General features: G+C 30.7%; 1 long non-coding RNA gene across 14 annotated transcripts; it reads left to right on the top strand.

The window, feature by feature from the left end:
• Positions 1-4,847: 4,847 nt before the first annotated feature.
• On the top strand, positions 4,848-9,120 carry LOC121120735 (uncharacterized). Of its 14 annotated transcripts, none has more exons than XR_011780731.1 (7): positions 4,848-4,958; positions 5,155-5,217; positions 5,812-6,050; positions 6,121-6,246; positions 6,323-6,467; positions 6,561-8,551; positions 8,648-9,120. It is a non-coding gene; the product is annotated as an uncharacterized lncRNA (long non-coding RNA). The 14 variants fall into 14 exon arrangements; XR_011780723.1 differs by having other exon boundaries at positions 5,061-5,217; XR_011780726.1 differs by having other exon boundaries at positions 4,848-5,075.
• Positions 9,121-18,759: the final 9,639 nt, after the last annotated feature.

The raw sequence follows: 18,759 nt of genomic DNA, 5'->3' as shown, positions 1-18,759 counted from the left end.
ATTTTCTAGACATTGTTCACCTTTGACGTGATATTGTCAAAAACAAAAAAATAAGACTTAATTATTATTCTTTAAGGCCTATATATCCTGTTTTCTATCTTTTCAATTAGTTTTCTGTACCCATCACATAGCTAATTCAGTTCACTCTGTTGTAATTCTGTGAGAGTTGGAATATTTGGAATTATCACAATTTACATAATTATAAAGTAACTTATATTATGAATATTTGTCTTCGAGGATAGTTGCTTTTTTGAGGAGAAGTTCACGAAAAGAAAATACATATTTTTATTCAAAATCTTCTACTATCAATTTTTTTAACTCAAAAATATATTTTTTGAAAACTAATATTAGCAAGGGCACAAGAAATCTTTATTCCTATAACGTTTATATTGTGTCATAGCTCTGAGAAATGACTCTTTTTTTAAGGTTCGACAACCATTGCGAAATCTATGATAAATATAATATTAAATATATTTAGTCATAGTAAAAATACATGTATACATACATATATTCCAATATTATTATGATAGATAGCAATGCCTACTTCAACTCTTTTTGGATCAAGGACAGTCTAGTAAAAGCACCAGAGATAAAAGGAATCATCATTATTTGGTTTTGCTCCATTAAACATTTCGTTTTAGTTGGTTTTATGGGTATTGTAAAATATTATTTAATAGTGTTAAAAGTAAACTGAATTCGTGGGCAATAGCCAAACCTCCATTATTAATATATACAAAAGTAGGGTATATATAGAGCATTTAACATTTAAATAATTGTTGAATATGTATCTAAGTCCTAAATGGGCATTTACTTAAATTGAATAATAGTTTACTCTTACAATATAATTTAAAAAAATAATTAGGTAACACCATTTACTTAAAAGCATTAGTCCATGGGTGTTGTACTCAAGATGCTATTTTAATCTACTTGATGCTATTCCATACTTTGAAGATTCAATAACTTGATGAAATAAACTCAATCTGGCTCTGGAATTTTCCTGAAAGTGTACATATTTTATCCTATTTAAACGCTTCCGTAAAATTGTACAAGAAGTTGCTAAGATATAACCTTTTTTTATCCATTTCGACCATGGTTGATCATTCTGACCAAAATATCTTAAAATAGTTCAATTTTTCAAATGAATAAGGACAAAATTGAGGTTTTTAGGAAAATTTGCCCGCCCTTGCTCAAAGTTTGAGGCTGGATAATACTTCAATATATGTATAATCATCGATTAGTTAGCTTTAAAAGGATCTGCATATGTTTTTTCTTAGAGTAACAGAGAGTAGCATTTAATAACGATTTTATTCCAGTTATTATAATTTATGAGATTTTATTACGCAACCAAACAACAGCTAAAAAAACAAGTTTTGTTTTTTATCCCATTTCCCTAAGTGTAAATCTTAGAGCATGTACAACAACAAAAAAATGCATGTGCCTGAAAAAAATAAATACATTTGTTTAATATTGATGTAGGCAGGATATTTTTTGAATAATTTAACTTCTATAATTCAGCTAATACAGTATGGTTCCGTATGGGACCGCTAGAAGAGTATGAGTAAAACAGCAATGCTTTTTTAGCATTTATAATAAAGTCTATTGATGGAATGTATCTATATTATTGGCAATAGCAAAGAATGGAAAAAATATTATTTATATTTTTGGAGTTCTATTTATTATCTCTAACAATTACTGTGTAATAAACTTTTTAAAACATTGAATGCATATTCCTTCAAGACATTTATAGCATTGTGATTGTGACTTACAAGTTTCCAAAGAGCATCTCCTTCTTCCACCTTTGAGAACTGGTTCTTCGAAGTGCCCAACCTGATCATAACGAGCTGCTTCGTTTTCTCCCAGTTTCCACAATGGTTTCCTTCCAGTAGTTCTTGGACAATATTGATATTCTAGCAGATACGACATAACAATTATATTCTAAATGACAATAGATCAAAATTTGGAACATCATCTCTTGATAGAGTCCATGATGCATTTTGGACTGCAGCGTCAACCAGCCAATTAAAAAGTGGCCATCACAATTTTTTAGCTCTTATTCCATACGATCAGTTCCGCCCATATGATCACTATACTTTTTGATTACATGAGGTATTTTAACTTGTATATGCTTCTTCAAAACCTTTAACCATTGCCTGGCGGATTTTCTCCAGGTTTGGTGGATGCAGCAGTCACAAAAGCATTGTCTTCTATCTTGCAATCCTTATTTGAGAGTTATTAATATATCTGTAACTGTATCATATGTGCCTCTTGGCAATTTATCAAAATCTTTCGGAGGTAGGATTGGACATAGCTTATTAAGTCGATTAGCCCGTAAGGGTCATGTTCCCTCATATCCTCTACGTTGAAGTTCATTCAGTAACAAATGAGATGTATTTACTAATTTCAATTTAAATATATATAAAGATATCATCTCCAAAAATATTTCAAATAGTTCTACAGGAGATAATGACGAGTTGTCGGCTCTAAGGATCCTATCAATGTTCTCATCTACCGAGTCATCATCCGTTAAGTCCCAAACATCAGTTTTTTCAATGAATACATCATTTTCCCCCTCATTCTCAAATAATAGATCAAGAACTTCGTTCATAAATAGTATCCTTTTCAAAAAATATAAATTCGTATTCTAAAGGGGACCACTAGATTGAAACCCATTTTGTACTTTGAAAAAACTATTGCAAAGGCTTAAAAAATACAACAATCGAATAATAGTTACCTAAAAAAGGTAATATTATAGCCAATATGCAATATAAATAATAGTACAAATGAAATATAGCTGACTTTCTACAATTCGCCGTCTTCGAAATAATTGTGAAAAATATGATTTTCATAAACACCTTGTAACTCTCATTTGTTATTATGAAATGACGCTAGAAAAAGTTATAAAGGGGAAAAAATGTATTAATCTAGGTATTTAGCGAGTTAATGATCCATATATATATAAAATATTTTAATTCTAGACATATCTTCATTTTAAAATATTTCCCTTATGGGATCACCAGCAAAGAATTTATATTTAAAAAAAGAGCACTACACATCCCACAAATTGCTGCACATTAATATGGTATTCAAGGGTACTAATAAATCTTAAATTTACATAAATGACAACATTTTATTAAAAAGCTAAATTATTTGCATTTTCATAATTGTGTCAAATACGTATCTGTGTTATATTAGTTTATTTAGTGTGCCAATACAATCAAGAACAAATATTATACTTTGTTTGAATTTACCGAGCATATTAATCTCTTTGAGCTATTTTTCTGTATTTTTTGAACTATAAAGTTCCTTTATTAGTATTTTCAAAATCTTTACCCTCTATTATTTTCTCCTCTAAGGTTACCGTTTGTTATTTATAACACATTCCAGCTTCATTCAAAACATTATAAAATTATAAACATCGATATGCCAAATGTTTAAAAATCTTAGAACATGAAAAAATTGTAACACATTCAATGATATGTACATTTTAATAGAATTGGAGACTTCCATTCAGTCGTGTGCTAAATTATCCAAAAGATCCTATAGGAGATGAACATAAAACTTTTCTTGCCTGTCTGAGACAAAACCATTTTTTCTTCTAACTGTATCAATCATCATAAATCTGATTAATTTCTTAAATACTTCTTTTTCCTATAAGAGAAAATACCCTATTGAACATTACTAAGTATCTTTTTATGTAGCAACTTTCGTCGAGAGGGTTCGTTACTATATTCATTCATCTATTCGTGCGGAAGGATTCCCCGAAGAAAAATTGACCTCTGGAGTATTGCCATCAAAAAATTGCCTATAATTATTCTATGTTTATAGTGATTCATCTACCGATCTGTCCCATCTACAGTTTTTATACAGATGCAACAACTATCTATTTTATTGATTAATATCTTATGTAGATGGGAAAACTTGGAAGGTGAATCACTACTTTTAGAGTATAATTACGGTCACTATTCCCTTGATGACAATTTTCCCATGAAAAATATTACGTCGGGCAAACTGTGAAGAAAAAAGTCAGTACGCAAGTGTTTTTGTTGTTTAGTTAATTGGGTACAGCTTAAGTTATTCTTGTAATTAAATTTATTGTCTACTCATGCTTAATCAATTTATTTTCATGGCATGTTTTTGCATGTGGGGTGTGGCAAAATCATTCATTTGCATGTCCTTGCTAATTTTATAGTTTTTAAAGCTCAAGTCTGGCCTCAAATTCTACAACATATCAAATTAAAAACTGAAGTTCAGAATTACTTTGGATTTTATTAATTAGAATAACTTTCAATAATTTCATGAACAAAGTTACTTAATTATGTATATCAACAGTTAGTCCAATACAAACTATTATACATAAGGTATATTCAACGAATGCAAAAGTTATGATTTTTGAAGTAATTTGTTCACATCTCTTGCGAGAATAATTATTTTATTTTATTTTTAATTCAATTTTCTCTCTCTCCCTTAAATTCTTGGTATTTTATACGTTAGGGTGCTTTAAATTTTAAACTCATGTTAAATTAATGATTAAAAATATCCCTATAACATCTTTGGCAATTATAGTTAGTGCTGTATATCCTAAGCATTGATTAACATGCAAGATTTTTTTGTTGACTACCTGAACAGTCAAGTTTAGATTATTTTTTAAGACAGGACCTATAGATATCAAGTATAACCACAAGGGTGTGTTCTCATCAAAGACGAAAAGTAACAATGATATTTTGTTGGAGAGTTATAAGCAGTGATGTAAATCCACTTTATTTTTTTTTGGCTGGCCCGTTAATTTGTAATTGGTAGTATAAAGAATGGGTTTTCTCTTCCTTCGCAATTATTTAATTCCTAAGTAGTGAACTTCAATTCCTAAATAGATTCAATTATATTTAAAATCTGATTGAACGTTCGTGTGTGCTCATCAAAGGCGGAGCGTAACCCTGAAGAATTTTTGCGCAGTCATAGTTGTGAGTCCCTGTTGGTCTCAGAGTAGAATTGGGGATCGAAAGCAGATTAATTCTAGCAAATGTCCTTGTTTATATCCTTTTCTCCTTCCTCTCTTTTAACAGCTGATCGAATGAAACGTAATGAGCAGTATCCTTTCTCTCCTCAAAATATTCTTCAAATTGTCAGAGTTATCATGTTGATTTTCGTTTTTTTAAGTGCCCATTCGACACAAGATTTTCATCACGGTTATCTAGTATAAGTCCTTATTGGACACTCACTGTGAGTATAATTTAGGATATACATTGCAGATGTTTTGTGTTTATTTTCTTCATTAAATCAGCTGCTTACAGCTGATTTAATGAACATCATGGCAGCTAAGTTCCTTTCCTCTCAAACATTCTTCAAACTGTCATAGTTGAAAATTAATATTTGCTGTATGTATTTTTTTTTCCTCACCAAAAATGCTTACGATTCACAACCTTAATACAAAATTTTAACACTTTACAAGATTTCAATGGGGAATTTAAAAAGAAAAAGGAGTACCTACGGACACTTATAAGCAATACATAATTCTTTATGTGAATGGCATATTATATGTACACTGTACATATGCACACAACAAAAGTATGAGGCACTTGATTATTTCAAAGGTACTTGTATACACAGTAGGTATACTCATGATACTCCTATAATGAATATAATCTTCACGGAAGTGTAAACAAATGCAAAGAACCTCCTAAAGTGCATCAAAAACACAACTTAAAAGAATAAACTCCTTTTAAGATCTATTTTGAATTTTAATTATCCTGACACTATTTGGTTAAACTTGATTTAGTTTTTCAAACAATATTCAACATCTTCTTCACTTTCCAGCTTAAAAAGATAAGGGATGGCTACATTTGAACTTTGAATTTCTCCATATGTACCCATGATGATCTCCATCAAGCAGGTAATATCCGTCTATGAACAATTTCGGATAATTTTTTCAACGAAACTTTCTGCCTTTATGAGATTTTCTAAGCCTCCTACATTGAATAGGGCCGCATCATCAACTTCAAACTGTCCTTCGCTTCCCTTTAACATTGAAAGTATATCCGCAGATTTTTTAAAAGGTATAATTATAAATCCACCCCCACTCGTACAGCCATTAATTCAATAAATCTCATCTTGTTAAATATCTAGTACTTGAAAATGTTTTTATATAGTGTTGCATCCTGAGGACAAGCCTTGTATGATTCTTATTTTCTATATTTTCCAATCCAAATATAGTTTCCCCTCCATCAAATCAACACGTATATCATTTTCGAGGTAACTGGATTTCATTTTGCTATAGGAGCCATTCATATTTTTATTTAATTTATTTTGTCTCTCATAATTTCATTAGCTCAGCATCAAGTTCGTTTTTGACAAGTTAGTGAAGAAGTTATTGCTATTTACCAAAGTACATACATACATTACAAAATAGTACAGATATCCATACATTACAAAACTATCCATACATACGACAAAGAACACGACTACACAAAGGGGTATATGTGCTACTAAAGCAGAAATTGATCTTAACTCCTACTTAATTTTATAGTTATTATCAATAATTTATTTCATTTTTGTAAATTTCATAGATTTAAGAATACGAAGATCTTCATCCTCTACTTGCATGGCTTGGTATCTCTCATATGGAAGCGAGGGACATCTGTTATTAAGATGGTTTGCGCTTTGTTGTTCTTCCATGCACATACTGCACATTGCACGTTTATTTTTCCATTTAATCAGATGACCAAAAATGGCCCATGACCTGTGTAGGCTTGAAAAAGTAAGTTCATGTTATGCCGCTAAACTTTGACACTCGTTTGTTTTAGTTTCTTCAACATCTGATGTGTATGTGTCATTGTTTGATCTGCCCTGTATCTGTTGCACCAAACTTCGAAGAAGAAGTCACCCACCCCCTTCTTTATATAGCTAGGAGCGCTCCAAAGCACAAACGATTTTGACTTTCAGTACCACTCATTGCAAGATAAGCTCAGCATCATCTTTATATATTAATTTAAGGTCTCTCATGTCATTTTTATGTAATTATTTTCATTCATCAGGTTGTTTATCTGAAGGGCAGGCTGATAAAATATCCTTAAGAAAAAAAGAAGGAAGAAATCAATTACTTTGCCTACTACTTGATATTGCCTTGAAGATAATTTTGACATCAGAAGTTACGTAATCAACTAATAAAGTCAATCACAGAGGAAGAAACCATTTCTCGACCTTTGAGAACTAAAAAATGATCTCAAGGGTTCCAGAAGGAAATCCTCAGACGATTTTAGGGACCTTTTTATTGCAATAAAGCTCTAATTTCCAATGATAAAACACAAATACTCCATTCAAATCTATTACCGGCACTAATTAATTTTACCCTGGCGCAGAGATAATACAAAACTGTATTCGGCAGAAATACATCCATCCATTAGGGTTAATATATAAATTAGAAGTGTAAGCTTTGTTGCACTCAGAGTATAATTAAACTTCTAAGTTATCTAAGACATCGGAGTTATTCCTGTCGATGTTCTTATTAGATATGGAGTAAAATTGTTGTTAATTTCCTTCATCTAACAGCTGCTTGCAGTTAATTGACAGCTGAGCTCATCTCCTTTCAAATATTACTCAAAACGTTAAGAGTTTCCATGTCTTTTTTCAGTTTCTTTTTTTATCATACCGACATGTCATATTTCTACAACTCTAGTAGTTACATCAATAATTACGAAAGATATTTTATGAGGAACCTCTCTACAGATGATGTGTGTAGGAGTTACTTAATTGCATATAATGTGTGTAGAGATAACATAAAAACAATTGCAAATTAAAATATTTATTCAAGGACTTTTTCTACCTCATTTTTTTTTAAATTGGAAATTTATTATTTTATTATGACTATTGACATTGATAGATTATAACTTTTGTGTGTATTTAAAATATTTATTACCTTGATTCAAAAGGATTTAAATATTGAACATGTAGGGGATACTTGGAACAATTGTAGCAGTTCCTTGTTCATAAACGTCAAAAAATTTACATCACAATTGTATAATATTTCGCAAATTATTGTAACAAAAAGTAAGATATTTTGTCAACTTTTCTTCGAAGTGTTAAATTAAAACTGTTTTTGAGAGGTAATTTCTTTTGGAGAACAATAATTGGGTACACTGTATGTATATATAGATTATTGAAGTAGAAAGAGAGGGGTCTCAACTTTTTCGAGATATTCCGACAATTAGGACTTAGGAAGATCGTTAAAGTAGATGAAACGGTCTCATTACTTAAACGAAGTCCTGAGCTTGTCTCTTATGGAGTATTCGGGAGGGGTGGGGACTCAGAGTCGATCCTACTCCAATAATATATTCTTAATGTTGCAAAGTTATTTTCATATTATTAAAACGTTGGGATAATTGAATTTCATGTTTCTGCTTACACGGTCTCCAATTTCAAGATGGTTAGAGAAAGTATGATACGGGACAAAGTTATACACTGTATCCATAAGGAAAAAAAATATTGAGTGATGACGTGAAGAAGAAGTTGACGCCGTCGTTGTTTACCAAAACCTTCAGATTGTTGGTGTAATGAATAGGTATGTTAACAACATTGAGTGCATTTCACATATTTTTATGTACGACCTTTTCTATATTTTACATTTGATTAAATTTTTATTTCTAAAACTCTTCAGTTTTTATAGAAATATAGGATGATTCCATACGAGATCAGGAGGGATTGATGTATACATAACTATATTTTCTATTATTTTGGTCAACTAACTTTCGGCTTCAAAAAATATACTTTGCTTTTGCTCAGCGTGGTCACTTTATATATTTTTTCTCTATGAGTTTGCCCCATTATTTTTATAATGATTTAGTCAGTTTAAACATTTTTTTTTTGTTAAGAGTGATTTTTTTTCAATCTGTACACCTGATCAGTGATCTATAATACAAATCTATCGAAGACTTTTGAGTTTGGGAGGGTTTTTTTAAAATAATTTTTAATACTAATATTGTTGATTTTGTTATTTTTTTGTTTGTTTATATTTCATTTCATTTTTTGTTGTTTTTAATTCATTTTATTGTTTTTAGCCTATTAGATTAAAGTTATTGTACTTCCGCAAAAAAAAAATATATATATAGAATAAACATTATTATATTTTAATCTACTATAGTATATCAATATTTAGTTCATTATTATGGAAAGTATAGTTATTTATTCATAAAAAATGATTTTTTTTTCTTAATTTCATACTAAAATTGAGGTACCATCCAAGACTATGGAATCAGTTGCAACATTTGATCTTCGAGTAGCATTCAAATACAATTGATGGAGAAACTATGGATGGTAATAAACTTTTGAATATATTCCAACAATAGCTGATATTGGTATATAAATATGTTCTGTTAAAATTGGACAATTCTGAGTGAACCCAGTTCGGAGTAATCTTCTCAAAAACAGTATTACAAATGTTCTCAGTCTATCTTACTACTGTTACGACCTTGCATGAGAAAATTGAACTCATTCATTATAGCACCAATATATTGCTCCAATCTACATAGGTTGATATATATGCATTATAGGTAAGTAAAAATGCATTCTTTCAAGGATTGTTAGAGCACCTACAATTATCATATGAATCGATTATATTCTTTTGGTTCAATATTCTGTATGATTAAGTATGAAGGCCGTAGGGTTAAAAGTATTATTACATGAACATGTATATCACTACACTAAGAATTTAAGGGGGTGCGGCAATAAAGACACCTTTCTTAGACCCCGCTCTTGAAAGTTATAAATATGAACACGGCATATTTTAAATGAATACAGGGGCGTCCACAGGATTATATATGCAGAGTGCAACAGGGAAATTTTCCACGATCAAGTAGCAAAACCAAACCCTTAATAACTTTTTATTAGAAAAGTATAATGAAAAATATTAATGAAAAAACTTTTAGCAATCATTCTTGGCAAGAGTGATTCAATATGGCCGCCTCCAGCCTCTTTAACAGCCTTCACACGAGGTTAAAACTTGGTGCAAGTTACCACAATATAATCGGCGGACATATTGGCATATTGTTTCTTGATGCTGGCCTTGAGCTCCTGCACATTTCTGTATGATGTCTTCCGAGCCTTGATCTCTAAGACACTCCACACACTGAAGTAGAGGGCATTGAGATCTGGACTGGAAGAGGGCCACAAGGTCTTGTACTAGAAGTCAGCAAAGTGTTGGTTGCAGAAGTTCTGTGTCTTCAAGACCGTATGGCTGGGGAACCGTCTTTGGTCCACAAATAGTTGTCTTAGGATAGTTAGCCTTCAACCAGGGCCAGATTTTCTATATCAGTAGTAGTAGAAATAGTAGGCGTCAAACCAATTTTCTCAATGGTGATGAAGAAGAAGGGATCCATTTTCTTCCCATCAGAGGCTACAACTCCCAAGCACATCGTTTGGGCTGAATATTTAGTCCTTGAAGGATCCCTGGACTTACTCATGTAATGCTGCTATAAATCTGCTGTGACTGCGGTTCAAAATCTGATTTACTATGAAGATCTTCTCAGGCAAGAAGATCTTCATAGTCGACGGAGGACTCTTCAAGTAATCAAGGACTTTTTGTATCTCTCAAGCCTTAAGGGCTTTACTCCGTCAGTGTAGAGATGTTTTGGTATCCTGGCAATGCTCTTAAGGCCGAGGTAATTATGAACTGCCCACTTGATTGTGATCTCGTCTACTTTGAACTCGTCAGTCAAGTGGCGCATTGATACGGTTGGATCTTCCTTGATCTTGGCCTCAAAGGACTTGAGAAATGCTTCATCTCACTTTAAACAATTTCCTCCACTTCCTGCCTTTCTTTTGAATCATTTTTCTTTCTCTTTCGCCACCCTGATGTTCCGGACTATACTCACGGTCATGCCGAAAATATCCAAAATTATTTTTGGATCAACGTCCGCGTCGAGAAGATCTGAAACATTTTGCCTATGTTGATTCCTCTTCAATAAATTTTTTGTCTGATTTTGATGAAATTAAAACAATACGCACGGAAAAACAAAACATGTATATCGGAACATTACTTCAGATGTCACCTGAAACCTTAAGTAGGAGAAAAAAAATCTAATGACGAGAAAAATTTCCCTGTCACACTCTGTATATATATATATACATTTTTTTTTTGAGAGGAACTTGGCTTCTGGAATTAACAAAAAAAAACAATCCAAAAATTAATTTTTTTGATTTTTTTTTTAAATCCATACCTTTGCACAAAAAATTAAAATTAATTTTTTTTTAAAAAAAGATCAAAAATCCACAGCTGTTCACAAATTAAATTTTTCGCTAGGCTGCATAATGGATTTCTTTTTACTAATGTTACAAAAAATAAGATACACTCACAAATATGAGAATGTTAAAAGGCATCAATAACTTTGGACCGTTAGTTATAATTATCCAGTACACTTAAATAGATGTTGTTGAATATACTGAAAATCAATTCTTCTGGATTTCATCATGTGTCACTATTAATTAATGCAGCTCATTAAATACAAATTGAGTATAATATTTTAAATAAAAAATGAGTAAACTCATTTTATATGAATTGAAGGGCATTCTTATATATTAATGTATTTAATCTTATTTTGGTAATTAATAATGCATCTTAGGGGAGTATAACTTATTTATTGAGTACCTATATCAAAAAACAATTATAGAATCAATCCATATGATCAACTTAGTATATATGCATTTTATGTAAGACATATGTACAACCAGGCCCAGTTTTAGTTTGAGCGGGACCCTGTTTCTTTCTTTCCTTCTTTAATATTTGATTTAAAAAACACAGGCCTTTTATTTTATTTTCAAATAAGATTTGAAAAAAAAGAAAACAGAATAATTTGGAGCTGTCTTCCTTGTCTATATGTATGGTTTTTTTAGTGTATAACCCCCCCAATGAAAAGTGGGCCCTGAAGTTAGCACCCTCTAAAACCGGCCCTATGCACTAACAGTTTATAATTTATCCACCTATTTGTGCAAATATGTATGATAAGCATTACTTATACGAGATAAAAGTTATCAGTCATAGGGATACAAATAAAGGTAAGGTGAGGTATTTAGCAATTATGATTGTCAATTAAAGTAAGCTTCAAAACAAAGCATGTACGATTATGTATATATACAATAAAACGATATGTATCATAATTATATACTTATAAAGAATGACGGTTCTGATTTTTTCTCACTGCTTATGTAACGTTGTAATAATTGCAGATTTAATTTACAATAAAAATAATATTTTAAGGCGCAGTTAAATGTACATTGTACAAATATTTCATTCTTATCAAGTACTTTTTGTGACATGTGAAGGAGTATGAAGAAAATGGTCATTCTTTATCATATGTTGTTATTACTTTAATCGTCAGTTACAACTCACAAACCTACCCATTAGCTAGTCAGTGTATAAGATGACCTTACCTGTTACTTATCTTTACTGTTACCGTAACTTGTATTTAAAATTAAAAATTTTGTATGTGAGGCAATAGAAATTTGAGCTATAAACTTAATTTTGCAAAGTTTCACAAACATAAAATTAAAAAAGAAAAGAAATATGGTCTATTACTTAGTTGTTACGCCAAAGAAAGTCCTGGCATACAGTATTAATGCTGCTTAATAGAAGCTGTTTACAGGATTAGGGATATTTTCCAAGAACACCTTTTGAGACAAAGCAGGATAAAAAAATTTAAAGCACTATCTAAAAGACATACTACAACCCTAATTCAGAAATATAATAAATCTTCCAAATTATTACTCTACAAAAGTTTACTTGGATCCACGCTTAAAAACTAATACTAACTAAATTAAATACTTGTCAAAGAAAAACTTAAACATCCAATAGATCACATTTTTATGATTATCTTCTAAAAGATGCACCCACAAAAGTTATTCTTATTGATGTGTGTTACCAACTTCATGATTAGAACAGGAGCCTATCTGATCCTTTTTGTATATATGATTAAATAATACATTGAATTCCAAAATTAAATCTACAAAAAATGTAGTAAGGATTTTAAGGACTTTCAAAACAAAAAGGTTTTAAAGAACATAATTACAGTAATATATTTATTAGTATTTATCATAAAGAGATGGTTAAAAAGAATCAAATAACATTTGGTGGCTCATGATATGTTTAAGATATAAAATTTGATACACTATTTCGTAAAATAATTTTCTTATTTGTTACTCTATCAGAATTACAACTGGATAACATATTTGCATAATCGGATTTTATTTTAAATATTGTGATTTTTTTTTTTTTTTTTTGACTTGGTAGAATTATCCCACGCCAAGTTCAAATTCGGAAGTGTTTTAGAAATAATATTTTTTATACAATATAATGGCATTGTTTATAGAAAACAATGAACTTCCTGCTAACACTTTTGGAAAAACAATGCATTTTAAATGGTTGTACATTGTACAAGTAACTAATAAATAATAATAGAGGAATTGGACAAAAATACAAGAGATTGTAAAGTATGTTATACAAACTTAATTACTTGTTTGATGAAATGAGGATGTTTTAAAAATCTTTGACAGAATGATTTGAATCTAAAAAAAATTACAGACATTTTTTGTAAGTTGTCGAATTTTCTACTTTTTGGTCTCTTATTAGTGGTCTGATTGGCTAAATTCAAATAAATACTTTTTATTCTGTAACAAATACATACCTTCAATAAAATGTAGAATTCTTTCAGAGTTTGGATGAATTGGCGAACTACCATTTGTTTTTGGCTCTTTTTTTTTTTTACTTTTTTTTTTTTGCAAACAGAGGCTGAGAGATTCAGTGAGAAATTAGAAAAATAGGTTTTTATCAATTAGTACACGACCTCTATAGAATATCATGTATAATGTATTTTATAATTGCCTGTCAATTTGTCTGCTTCTTTTTCCCTTGTCAATGTTCTGATTGGTTAAACTAGAATAAAGTTTTGTTAATTTGCACACACTTCCCAGCAATTAAATGGTTCCATAATTGGGAAGATGTGGCTAACCACCAATTTATTTTAGGACTTTTTCTATATTTTTTTTTTTGGTAAAGAAGAGTTTGTACAATACAGTTAAATTATCGGGGGATATGAATTACGAACGGATTACACGAGAAAAGGATAGGACCAAAAGATATATTTTTCCACAAGCTATAAATTAATTGTCATAACCTTCTCTACTTCTTTTCTATAACTTAACTTACTTACTCCCTTGAGTTGAATGGATCATTATTATTATTCAGAACTATTCCATTCTTAACATTTCTTAAACTTTAGGCTCTACTTTTTGAGGAAATGCCAGATCGTACAATGTCCGGGATGTACAGGTCATCCGGTTTATAAAAAATGGCAAATCTATTATGTTCAAATAAATTCCCATTGAACATCAAGGAGAGAGGGAAATGGATAAAGACATTGAAAAAGTTAGGTCCGAGTCGACTTATCCTTCAAATACCAAGACACCTTTACTGCTGAATTGCTTAAAATATTTATGAGAGTTAGGTGGTCTCTCTTCATCATCATTAATGTTGTAGGTATATCTAAAGTAGTTATATTTGCTAGTAATTTCTGTAAATACATTTGAGAAAAACAATCCTTTAAAAATTATTTATATATTTGAAAAGTAATCAATTTATATATGCTGCTAAAAATGCAGATTTGGTCATGGTTGCTGGGAAAATTCTCCCTGTCATGTTTGGCAATGTAATAAGCGGAAAAATATTGATAGGAATGATTGTACAACTAATCAAAGAAACATATCAAAATTGAATAGTACATTATAAATATTTTTTTAGTATATGAAGGATATGTCCTATATTATTTAATAATATCTTTGTTATTAATGCTGTTTTCTAACTTTTTTTTTGTCATTTATATTTTTTTATTTTTTACAAATCATCATCAATCTTATTATTTACTTAATTTCTCGAAAAGTTTTCAAATTATCCAAGTTTCAAAAAAAAAAAAAAATATGATGCGTTTAGTGCAGGTAGGTGTGCTTCTTATGACGAATAATGTATACATATATAATGTTTTCATTGACGAAACAGATTAAATTATAAACCAAGTCAACGCCATGTTGGAGGCCTAGAGTTGACAAATGCATGAAATAAAATAAACAAATTTCTATTTAATATTAAAGAAACTTCATTCAATGTCTTTATAAAAGAAAACTGACTGAATATATTAATGTTTACAATTTGAGGCCAAAGAAAAACTATGATATTTGAATCAAATCAAATTAGTAACTATAGAAAATATCTACTGAATGGTTTAATTTGTAAAATTAATTTTGGTTTGGATATAATAAGGACGAGAATAGTAGAATACTTGAAGAAGAATATCTGATCCTTGCAAAGGAAATTGGCTACTCTACTCTTTATTGGGAACTCTATTAAAATAAGATTGTATTTAATATGCTTGAATATATTTAGTTATTAAATATATTTGGGCCTGTCACATAATATCTAGCTGTTAGATATATATATATATATATATTGATAAGAGTAAAGTCTTAAGGCCTTTTTCTTGTCAGTACAAAGCAGCCATCGATTCATTTTTTGGATTCAGCGTGAGAATCGAAGCGTTAATCATTGAGTGCGTGGCACATCTATGCAAACAAGTAATAATCGGAAGGCAACAGGTCTGGTGAGTAAGCCGCATGAGCAAGAGTCATCAAGGAAAATTACCTCGTGTTACCTGGCTTCATATTTTGGGCGTTTTTGGGGTATAGCATGGTTCAAATCGGCCAATTTTGGTTGGTGGCGATCACCATTAACGGGTTGACCGGGATGTAGAAGGTCACACCATACTGGTCCTAGAACACACACACAGCATTGCCTTCTTTCCGAAGCGAACTGGCTTTGGAGTCGTTTTGGCCTTGGCGCACCTGAAGCGCTGTGCTCTGCTTAGAGCATGTCTACTGTAAGCCTCCACAGGGATTTGATGGACTTCAGAAGCGTTTTTCTTCCATTGGTAACAGAAAATCAATGATGTCCCAACATCGTAGTTTGTAAGCACCAAATTATTCAATTTTACGAGCGAAAAAAGTGCGCTGTTGAATAAAACTATACAAACAATGAATTAAATAAACTTGTCAAAATAAGCATTAATATTTTTGGACCGGTTTATAATAATTAGCGATACCAAGGGACCAATGGCTGAAAGTCTCATTTCATATGCGCATACCTAGTAGTAATAAATTGTTATGTATGTTTACATAAAAATATTATTTATTCACAAATAAATATATGAAATTAGGATATTTCATATTCTAATACTACCCATTATTTTGTAGCAGACAGAAATAAAAGTTCAACAAACGAAGTATGTATTTTAAATGAGGTAGTTAGATGGATCTTCCATCCATTTCAATCTTATAAATTCAATATCTTTTTTATAATTACGACTTGGCATACGTATGTAGACTGTACATTAAAAAAAAATCCACAGCCTTGACTTTTCCAACATTTCAAATCAACGAACTAATGACGAAAATCAAAGTATTTTTTCTTAACAATATCTATATGTACATTATGTCCTAGTAATTACGAAATGCGTTCTTAAATTAAACTTGAATTATGTGAAATTTTTTATGCATCATATAATTCCATATGTGTATGAACAAGGCCGTCTTTTTCAACGTACTCTTCACGCTCAGTAATTCCATTCTATATGTCCTTTCTATATATAGAGTGGGATTTGTGTTTATTTTCCCTATCTCATAGCTGATTGAAACTTCATAAGAGCTAAGGTAATCTCCTCTCAAACATTCTTCTAATTGTTAGGTTTTACCATGTCGGTTCTCGGTTTATTTTACTTTTGCATACCGAGAGGACATATTTAATGCATCACTGGTAATTAAATAGTAGATATGTAATATGTTTGCATCAAACAAAAAAAAACCAACATTTATAATGTCCTCTCTCCGTCAGATTGAGTACCCTTATGATTAGTGATGCACTGAGCTAAATTTTACTGATGAGTATTTGCGAGTTTCTCAGAAACATACTCGAGGAATTACGAGCTTTACTCGTTACTCCCTTGAGTACCCGTTACTCACTGTAACAGTTTTGCCCGCTAAAAAACTCGTCAGACAAAAAAAACATCATATTTTTAAAAAAATTATTGAAAATCTATCAACAGTTTAGTAACAATATTTGTAGATTAATACAAGACAGCCATGCTTTTCGATTCAAATGAGATTTATTTTATTTGATGATTTAAATATATTTCCCTACAGTTTATAATAAAAAAAAACTGCCTCAAAAAACAATAATTGATAGTTTTTTTATGCCTTTTCTAGAAATAATATAATATTTACTATATAGAGCTGTCGATTTATTTACTTCTTTTAAATTTCTTTTTATCCAACAAAAACAACATCCTTCTTGTTACCATCCCTTTTTATCCCAGGCCAATTGTTCCCGACTGTATAGTTATTTTTCATTGAATAGTAGGATATGACTAATAGTTTCATCAGATTTAATCAGAGTTTAACAAATCAACGTTTATCAATGGACATAAACAGTAAAAAAATCGACCCCTGACAAACATTAGCCACAATTAGGGTTGTCTCAGTCCTTATTTATTCGGTCCAGTCCATTTTTAGGGCCGGTCCTTAGGACTGTCGGCTCTTCGGTCTCTCATTACTAGAACCGATTCAAAAATAAAAAAAATAATTTGAGTGACATCATGAAGGACCGAACTTTATAAGTTGTTGGCACTGATAAGCAGGACTAAACTGAACTCGGGACTGTAGTCTCCACCCCTAAATAAGGAATGACACAGCACTACTTACAATAGACTCTCCTGTTTCGAGATTACTATTATTTTCATATAGTTTTTAATCATTTATACTGTTTTGTTACATCATAAGCATTTTTTGTAATTGGTAATTTATTTATTAAATATTGATATGGAGATTCTAAATCCTTACAAGAGTGATATTCAAATATGATCACGAGTAATTTAGTAATTCAGAAAATAACTCCCGACTCACTAATTTTTGAAATATCTATAACAAAATTATTATTTTCCAGTATAAGTCTACTGAAGTTATGAGATCCCTTATTTTTTGTTTCTATCAGCAGCTATAAACAATGCCTATAAAGGTCAACTTAGAGTATAAAATATAACAATTATTGTTCTTAATAATAGTGATGCATTTATTATACAAATATTAAAATATAAAGGACAAAAGCATAAAAAACGTGACAGTGCAGAGGAAAAAAAATAATAAGTGTCTCACAAACACAAAAAATTACTAAAAATCACTTCTCTGGCGAAATCAAAAAGGTATTGTGTTTCAAAGACTAATAGATCTGTAATAGAAACTATACTTAAAAATGTCAATTTTTGGTTTTGGTAGATTGATAGTGTTTTAAGTGGAGAGTCTTGTTTTGTGGAAGCGATAGCCTTTATTTAGTATCCAGGTTGGGAGAGATAGGTTAATATTTTTGCTCAAAATTTGGTGTAGTGTAATCATATCTTTAACTGCTTATCTATGAGACAAAGTTGAAGAGGCCAAGTTTTTTGATTTATCATTCGTAGTTCTCGTTATCTCCCAATGAAGAAAAAAACGACACAAACCTGTCTTGCACCTTTTCTAAGGAATCAATCAAGTAGTTTCTTGAAGGATTCCAGATCTCAGTTCCGTCCATTCAAATCGGGAGGGACCAAGAAAACTTGCAATGTATACGGGGCCAATACTTTTTCGGTTTGTGTTGTAAAATCGCGCGAACAATTGCTGAATTGTTCGAGCGATTTTTTTAATACA

Source organism: Lepeophtheirus salmonis, chromosome 6, assembly GCF_016086655.4.
Source record: "Lepeophtheirus salmonis chromosome 6, UVic_Lsal_1.4, whole genome shotgun sequence".
Taxonomy (NCBI): domain Eukaryota; kingdom Metazoa; phylum Arthropoda; class Copepoda; order Siphonostomatoida; family Caligidae; genus Lepeophtheirus; species Lepeophtheirus salmonis.
This window is presented reverse-complemented; position numbering and strand designations above follow the sequence as displayed.